Below are 9,458 nucleotides of genomic sequence, written 5' to 3' on the forward strand. Positions count from 1 at the left end.
GCCTGAAGGGGAGAGCCCAGCTCCCTATCAGACATCTGTACTCAGAGTTGCTGCTTCTGGGCACAATGACCCAGAGTCTGGGAGTCTGAGCACCCCCCAAAGGCTGGGCTAGTGGGCTCTGAGGATCTACTGCTTTGTGACCTGTGTCAGGACAGTGCTGTGACGCAAAACAGGAGGGCCAAAGATGTACCCTGACAGTGGCCCGTAGAGCAGGACATATCCTTGGGCTCTCCCCTCTCTTAAAAGGCCACCCAGGTGAGCATACCCCATCTTTCCTGGGGACCTGGGTGCTTGGCTGGGTGAGAAGAGGGTGGGGAGAAGATGGGGCCTGAGCAAATCACTTCCTCTCTGGGCCTCAGTTTCCCCATCTGAGACCCATCCAACTCCAGGGAGTCGTGTTTCTAAGTTGTAATGTCACACTGTAGAAACCTCTGCCCATAGTTCTGCCTCTCTGTGGGTGTGACCAGCCTCACATCATTCCCCAGTCCGGGGACTCTTCCTGTGGGAGGGGGCCCTCCAATGCCTTCATCTGCTCACACCACACTCGGCCACCTCACCAACAGGGCTGGCACAGCAAAGAGAACACCAACCAAAGCAGCCCCAGCCCACCTGGACTGCAGGGCTTGGGGACACCCTGTCATCCCCACCTCCGAGGGCCTCAACACAGCCCCCAGGGCCTCCACCTGAAGGGCTGGCTCCCACACCCGGGAAGTGTGAGGCATGGGGTGAGGGGACGCAAAGTGATGACATGTTTAAAGGCACAGAGATTACGTCCAAAAAAATGAAGTGTGAGATTGTAAATGTGTGTCTGGAAGGCGCTGTAGGCCTTATAGAGTTCCATTCTGTGGGGCGTGGAGGGTTCTCTTCTGGCCACCCAGAAAGTCCCAAGGAAAGAGGCGGCCAGCTGAGGTTCCAGCCAGTGACTGGCAGGGCTATAGTTGGCAAAAAGGGGACTGGAGAGATGAGCACCATCTGTGGAAGGGGAAGGAAGACTGGGGTTCTGCTTTCACTGGGGGCTGTCAGCTCATAGCAGCTTGGGGGGCTATCCCAGCCGGACTGAGTGGCCCTATGGCACCTGATTTCGAGTGCTAAGCCTCCCCCAGGTATCAGCAGGGGAGGAATTCTGAGAGACCCCTTCAGTCCAGGGAGTGAGAACCAAGGTCTATAGGAGGACCAGACTTTGCCGGGCCATGCAACATGGGAGTGGAGTGGAGGGGGGGTTGGGGGGGGCAGTGCGCGGTGCAGAGTGACGTTGGGAATACCCCTGAGGGTCTGGGAGAGGCTGCCCTTGCCCCCTGTGCCTGGGGTGACGGCAGCAACTGAGGTGGTGCCACCAGCTACCCCCACCCCAGCTGGACCTGGGGACACAGGTTCCCTCACCCGGGAGTCTCCCAGGCCTCATACCTCCCCATCAGGTCTGACCTCCTCACCCCGCCCCTGCCTGCATTCCCATCTCCTCCATGGCCAAGGTGGCCCTACTGCCTACAGACCTCAAGGCGCCCATGCAGTCTGGACCTCTTTGGAGGGGGCCAGGTGCTTCCCACCTCTGTGTCCACAACTCCTGCCTCCCCCACACCCAGCCCCAGCCCACCTTTGCAGCTTCTGGTCACCTGCAACACCTCCCCTGGCCATCCCACGTTGGCCTCGCCTCACTGTGTCTGCCCAGCGTGGAGAAGGAAGGTAAATTAACGTGGAACAGCCACTGACAGACCAGCACCTGGTTCAGTTGACCCTGGATGGTAAACTGAGGCCTAGAGAACTCGGCAAATTAGCTCAAAGGACACAAAGCAAGTGGGGGTGGGGCAGTGGCAAACACATGATCCCAGTCTCCTGCTTTCACCAGCTAAGCCACCTCCAGATAATCTTGCTGGCCTCAGCACAGCATGAGGAGGGTGTGTTATCCAAGGAGGTCAGAGCTTTTTCTTCCAGCATAGCATGCTCTGGCCAATGGCAAAGTGGCCCCGTGTTTCTGTTAGAGAAACCTCGGCTTGGGGCTTTTTTTATTCCCCCTGCCATGGCCACCCAAGCCTGCTTGGCATAGGCCAGCTTTCTGGGAAAGGACATCCAGAGTATGAGGCAGGACAAGCTGACACTAATAAGGGGGCTGCAGCCACCCTGTGCAGCATGAGGGAAAGCAAGGAGTGGTCCAGGCTGGGCTGCGTCTCTACCCTGTACATGTTCCTAACCAGAGTTATGGCAGTGCTCTCCAAGGGGCTGATGGGCACAGCTCCAAGAGGACCTCATCAGCGCCAGGGAGGGGTGTGTACTGTGAAACAAAGCCCACCCCGAGACAGGAAAGATAAGGGTGGTAGGTTGTGACGGCTCACTGGCACTTTTGCAAACATCCAACTTCATGGAGACCTTGGCGCTGTGAACTGCCAGAATCATGCACAGCAGTGGGTCCTGAGAATGTTGACACCCAGCCATGCAGAGGGGGCTACCCAGGTCTCAGCAGAACAGCAAACTCCTGCAAAGCTGGGGGTGCCCACCATGACCCCAAGCTGGGCAAGGGCAGCCCACCTCCCTGGGCCAGGCCCACCCGACATCTTTAAGGCCTAGTTTGGATGCAGAAGCAAGGCCTCAATTGTCAATTCAGTGGCTTTCTCAGTCGCCTCCTCCCAGGGCCAGAGACAGAGACTGAACGCACAGAGGACCGCCTTCCCAGCTGATGCCCACCCACTCCTCAGCCACTCAGGCCTCAGTTGCCCAGCCAACAGCATGATGAGAATGAGGTTTGGGGAGGATCTAGGAGGGCCAGACTGGGGAGCTTGCGCTGCCCAGATGCTGCCCGGAACAGGGAGTGGTTCTCTCAGGTGGTCTGGAAGGAGTGGGTGAGCAGCTGCTTATCAGAAAACATTGCCTAATTGGGGCCTAATTGGGAAGGTTTATGGGGCCAGTAAGGGGGGCTCCTTGGGGAGATGGTGAAAGCCACTCATGAGTCATTTGAAACTGAGCCGGACAAAGAGCTCAAGGAGAAATGATCCCACCCAGCCTGCTAGCCATGGGTAGAATGAGCTCATGGGCTCTGGGATGCACATGCGTGCATGTGTGTGCACGTGTGTGTGTGTGAGAGAGAGAGAGAGAGAGAGGGAGGGGAGGGGAGGAGAAGAGAGGAGCTGGTACTCATACAGCTGGTACTCAGAAGCTGAGCCCTGCAGAGCCTCCACTGCGGGCCCCATCACTAGTCTAGGGGGCTAGACTGCCCCCTGCAGGTCGGGGAGGGAAGGGCCCAGTATCTCAGCCAGCGTCCTGGCTTAGCATCCTCACCCAGCATCCAGGCCAGCATAAACATACCTTCTCTGCAGTGCCCAGCACAGGACCTGTCCTGGGACAGATGCCAAATGGACATGGAGCTTATTCTTCACAGTGGGACACCATCTGTTCACACCATTTCATCCTCTGTGAGATGTGTGTTGGAGACTTGGATGCATAATAAACATTTTAACATGTTTATTCAAATGTTTAAAACTTGTTTTGAAAGAAATGTAGATTCACATGCAATTGTGAAAAATAATAAGAGACTCGTTGTACCCTTCACCGGGCTTCCCCTAATGGACAATATGACAGCCAGGAAACTGACATTGACAAAATGCATGGACCTTGCTACATGAACTTATCTGTGTGCATGTGTGTTTAGTTCTATGCACTTTTATCACACATGGAAGTTCATTTGTCCACCACAGTCACACTGAACATCTCCATCACTCATGGAGATCCCTTATGCTGCCCTGTTATAGCCACACACCCCTGGCGTCTACTAAATCCACTCTCCATCTATCATTTTGTCAGTTCAGGAATGCTATATACACGGAATCATACAGTAACCTTTGGGGATTGGCTTTTGCACTAAGCAAAATTTCCTGGAGATCCATTCAGGTTGTCAAGTGTATCAACAGCCCCTTCCTTTTGATTGCTTCATAGGATTCTACTGTATGGATATACCATTCACACACTGAGGGACATCTGGGCTGTGTCCAGTTTCTGGTTATTATGAATAAAACTGCTGTTAACATTTGTGTACAGGTTTTATGTGAACATAAGTTTTATTCGTCTAAGATAAATGCTCGGGAGAGCAATGGCTGGGTCATATGGTAGCTGCATGTTTAGTCTTGTAAGAAAATGCCAAACTGTTTTCCGGAGTGGCTGCACTGTTTTACATTCCCACCAGCAATGTACAAGAGATCTAGTTTCTCCACATTCTCACCAGTATTTGGGGTTGTCACTGTCTTTTTATTTTAGTTGTCCTTATAAGCATGCAGTGGTATCTCATTGTGGCTTTAATTTGCATCTCCCTAATGGCTAATAATGTTGAACATTAATGGATTTTATTGCCTCTTTGGTGAAATGTCTATTCATCTTTTGCCCATTTTCTAATTGAATTTTTTAACATTGAGTTTTGAATGTTCTTTATATATTGTAGGTATGGTTTCTTTTGTCAGATGCTGGTTTGCAAATATTCTCCCAGTCTGTAGTTTGTCTTTTCATCCTCCTCACCTGGGCTTTTTCAGAGCAAAACTTTAATTTAGTATTTCCTTTTATGGTCATGCTTTTGGAGTTATGCCTAAACTCTTTGCCTAAGCCAAGATTCTGAAGATTTCTTCTATTTTTTAAATAAAAGTTTTATAGTTTTACAGTTTACCTTTAAGTCCATGATCCATTTTGAGTTTTTATATAAAGTGTGAGGTTTAGGTTGAGGTTCATTTTTTTGTCTATGGACATCCAGTTGCTTCAGCACCATTTGTTATAAAGGCTTCTTCCTCCATTGAACTGCTTTTGTACATATTTGAGTGCAGCTATTTCTGGATTCACTGTTCTGTTCATGTATGTGTCTAACCCTCTGCTGATACCACACTGTCTTGATTTCTGGAACTATATAGCAAGTCTTAACGTTGGATAGGGTGATTCTTCCACTTTGTTCTTCTTTTTCAAGACTGTTTTAGGTATTCTAAGGCCTGCACCTTTCCATATAAGTTTTAGAATAAGCTTGTGTGTGCCTACCAAAAAAAAAAAAACCTTACTGGGATTCTGATAAGAATTACATTAAACCTATAGACAAATTTGGAGAGAATTGGCATATTTGCTATGTTGGGTCTTCTAATCCGTGAATACAAAATGTGTATTTATTTAGGTTTTCTTTGACTCCTTAAAATCATCATTTTGTAATTTCAGCATAAAGATCCTGCACGTTTTGTCAAGTTTATAACTGAGTATTTCATTTTCTTTGGAGTGATTATGAACAATACTGTGTTTTACATTTCAGTTTCCACATGGTTGTTGTAAGTATATGGAAATGTGATTGACTTTTGTGTGTTGATCTTACACACAACCATACAGAGCTTACTTAGTGCTAGAAGGTTTGGCTTTTTTCTTTTGAAAGGTTCATTGGGATTTCCTACATACAATAGATAATTGTGTCATCTGCCAATAGAACTTCCAATACTATGTTGAAAAAGAGTGGTGAGAACAGACATCATTGTTCTCGAACATTAGGGGGAAAGCTTTCATCTTTCACCTTTAAGTATGATGTTAGGTGTAGGGGGGTTTTTTAGGTGTTATTTATCAGTAGGGAAAATTCTCCTCACTTCCTAGTTTGATGAGAGTTTTTTTCATAAGTGGATGGGTTTTTTCAAATGCTTTTTCTATATCAGTATAAGCATATGATTTCTCTTCTTTAGCCTGTTGATGTGATGGATTACATTGATGGATTTTCAACGGTTGACCAAGACTTACATATCTGGAATGAATCCCACTTGGCCATAGTATTTAATTCATTTTATACATTGCTAAGTTCATTTTGTTAATATTTTGTTGAGAATTTTTATTTCTAAGTTCATAAGTGATATTAGTCTGTAGTTCTCTCCAGCTCTGTCTCTATCTCTGCCTCCCTGTCTATCTCTATCTCTCTTTGGTACTGTCTTTGCCTGTTTTGTGTATCACACAGGGTAATACTAACTTCCTAACATCAGTTGGGATCTATTCCCATCTCTTCTATTTCCTAGAAGAAATTGTATAAAATTGGTGTAATTTCTTCTGGTCATGGGGATTTCTTTGGGGGGGTGCTTTTTATTTACACCAATTTTTGAAATGGTTATAGGACTATTCAGGTAGCTTATTTCATCTTGGTTGAGTCTTGGTAGTTTATAGTTTGTGAGGAATTGATTCATCTCTTCTAAGTTGTTGGATTTATAAGTATAAAGTTGTTCATAGCTTGCTTTATTATCTTTGTAATGTCCCAGGGTCTGTAGTGATGTCCCCTGTTTCATCCTGATTTTGGTGATTTGTGTCTTCTCTCTTTTTACATTCTTCAGTCCTGCAAGAGTTTATAAACAATTTTAAAGACTAGCTTTTAAAAATTGATTCCTCTATTGTTTTCTGTTTTTTATTTCTTACTTCTTGCTTTGGTTTTATTTTGCTTCTCTTTCTAGTCTCTTGAGACAGGAACTTAGAATATTGACTTGAGACCTGTCCCCTTTTCTAATGTAGGCATTCAGTGTTACAAATTTTCCTCTCAGCACTGTTTAGCTGCATCCCACATATTGTGACATGTCGCACTTTCATTTTAATTTCCAAATATGTACACAACAAACAACAGAGCCTCAAAATCCATGAATTGAAAACTGATAGAGCTGAAAGGAGATGTAGACAAATCCACAATTATAGTTGGAGACGTCAACACCCCTGTCAGCAATTGATAGAACTACTAGACAGAAAATTAGCAAAGACATTTAAGAACTCAACAACCCATTGACCAAGAGAGTTTGATAGACGCCACCCAAAGTACATTCTTTACAAACACCCATGGAACATTTGCCAAGATGGACCATACCTCATGGTGTGAAATAAACCCCAACAAGTTGAAAAGAATTGTAATCATACAGGGTGTGTTCTCTGACCACAGTGGCATTAAACTAGAAATCAGTGCCACAAAAGACATCTGGAAATCCTCTAAACACTCTGAAACTAGACAACACACTTCTAAATAATCTATGGGTCAAAGAGAGTCTCAATGGAAATCTTTAAATATGTTTTTCAAATTTAAAATTTTTAATTAAAGCAGAAATAATCTACCCCCTATTTGGAGAAAAGATTTCATTTCTATAATCTACTCCAAACCAACTTTCTGAATGGTCTCTTTTCCTCCCTTGGTTTATCCACAGCTAACAGGGACAGTGCCACTCCAGAGACACTCTCACATCTGTAGGGCGGGCAGAGAAAAGGGGAAGGCACTCAGACTGAGACACCATTCCACCTGGACCACAGGTTGGGACTTGGTGGAAGGGGAGCTATTTGCACTTAGGGGTTATACTGGAGTATGCCAGGTGCAGGGCCAGTGTCCCATTTTTGAAGTCCCATCCTCATGGCTGGGACTCCCGCCCAGCCTGCAGTCTCCCTGTTGGGGCTAGGGAGCACGAATCCTGCATCCAGGCTTTTCCTGGCCCCTTGCACCCATGCATTCCTACCCCCCCCAGGGAACAGCCTCACTCTCCCATCCAGGCCTGGGTGGAGTTCTGACGCCAAGACCATCATATTCAGTCAGGTGCCCAGATAAGATGCCCTGAAAGGTGTTCCTGTTCCATGGGGCTCACTGGCCTCCCCGGTGGTTAGCATGTTCCCCAGTGCCTGGCCCCAGAATTAGGAACTCACCCCAACAATTTCAGGTTCCTCTGAGGCCGCAGGGATGACTGTTAGGCTCAGCAACAGGTTCCAGACTCTGCTAGCTGCCACTTCATCTCTTGGAGCCCTGACTGCCAAATATCACCATTTGCCAGGTTGGACCTGCATTTCCCATGGCTTCTTCCTGAAGATTCAGGCAGCCTGGACACCCCAGGAACACTTTGTGTGGAATTTGGAATGAGTAAGTGGAGGAGAGCTATGTGCTTTTGTGCCCAAGGGGTGGATGCCAGGCCTGGGTGCTCCCCTGTGGTCAGTGAGGCCCTCCAGCTCATGCTGGACCTCCTGGATTGGCCAGGGTGTGCTTACCACAGTACAAAGGGCAATAGCACATCCTGCTAAGACACCTCCATCTGTCTCCATTCCCTCCTGGATTTCCAAATGAACAGCTTCATAGAGACTGTGTAACCATCTCCAAAACTGCATGAGGTCAAATCTTTGTCATGAATATGAACGCATCTCTGAACAGTTTACGTCTGTGCTCAGACCCTACAGTTTGATGACAAAGACTTCCTGAGATGCCAGTTAACTTGGTGGCTGGTAAAGGTGCTATTTCAGTGTCAGTGAGGGAGGCTGCTGGTGTCATAGTAGGGCTGCCAGGGAACAGCAGTCATCCTTGAGAGTCCAGGCCCAGAAGCTGGTCCCACCCTGTCTGTGTCCCTCCCAAATGCCAGGGCCAGCCCTAAGCCCAGTGTGAGGATGGAAGAAAGCATAAATGTCCAGCAGGGTTGAAAACTGATTTAACAAGAACTAATGAACTATTTGAAAAAGAAAAAGAAAGTCACACCCTAGCTTTGCCATAAACAATTTTCAGAGGGATCAGAGACTTTAAAATAATGAAAATATAGGACACCTTTCCATTGAAGGGTTAGAATGATTTTTGTAAGCATAAGTAGAAAACATTGGTAAAATGATGCACCTTTTTAGGCCACCTGGCAATATATCTGAAAAGTTTTAACACTGTCAAAACTTTGACCCAGTCTCTGGGCTTTTATGCTAGAAAAGGAACAGAGATTCACAAACATTCTGGGAGGGATAGGGATCAAAGCATCATTTTTAATAGTACAAAATTACAAACATTATAAATGTCTTCCAGAGGAGATCTGTTTCCAGGAATGTTTAACTGCTTAAAGATACAAGAAAATTTCTGGTTAAAGATGGCTGTTGGGGCTTCCCTGGTGGCGCAGTGGTTGAGAGGCCACCTGCCGATGCAGGGCACATGGGTTCATGCCCCGGTCCAGGAAGATCCCACATGCCGTGGAGCGGCTGGGCCCGTGAGCCATGGCCGCTGAGCCTGCGCGTCTGGAGCCTATGCTCCGCAACAGGAGAGGCCACAACAGTGAGAGGCCCGTGTACTGCAAAAAAAAAAAAAAAAAAAAAAGTTGGCTGTTGGATGTTTTTTCAAAATGGCGGAGGAATAGGAGAATGTGGAGTTTATCTCTCTTCACAAATGCATCAGGAATATACCTACAGATGGAACAATTCACACAGAGCACTGGCTGAACACTAGCAGAAGACCGTGAACACCGGAAAGGACAGGAAAGATCCCTTCATAACCAGATAGGATGCAAGAAAGAGAAGGGGAAAAGAAGAGGAGAGGAAGGAGGGTGGGACCTGTGCCCCTGGTGGGGAGCTGAGGAAGAGGAGAGGTTTCCACATCTGGGGAAGCCCGCTCATCAACAGGGAAATCAGTTGGGACAGAAGGAGCATCTGAGGCTGTCAGAGGAGGGTGAAACAGCTGGTCTGTGGCAGACAGGACAGAGTGTGACCTACACAGATGGTTCATG

This window comes from Stenella coeruleoalba (assembly GCF_951394435.1).
Source record: "Stenella coeruleoalba genome assembly, chromosome: 3".
Lineage (NCBI taxonomy): Eukaryota > Metazoa > Chordata > Mammalia > Artiodactyla > Delphinidae > Stenella > Stenella coeruleoalba.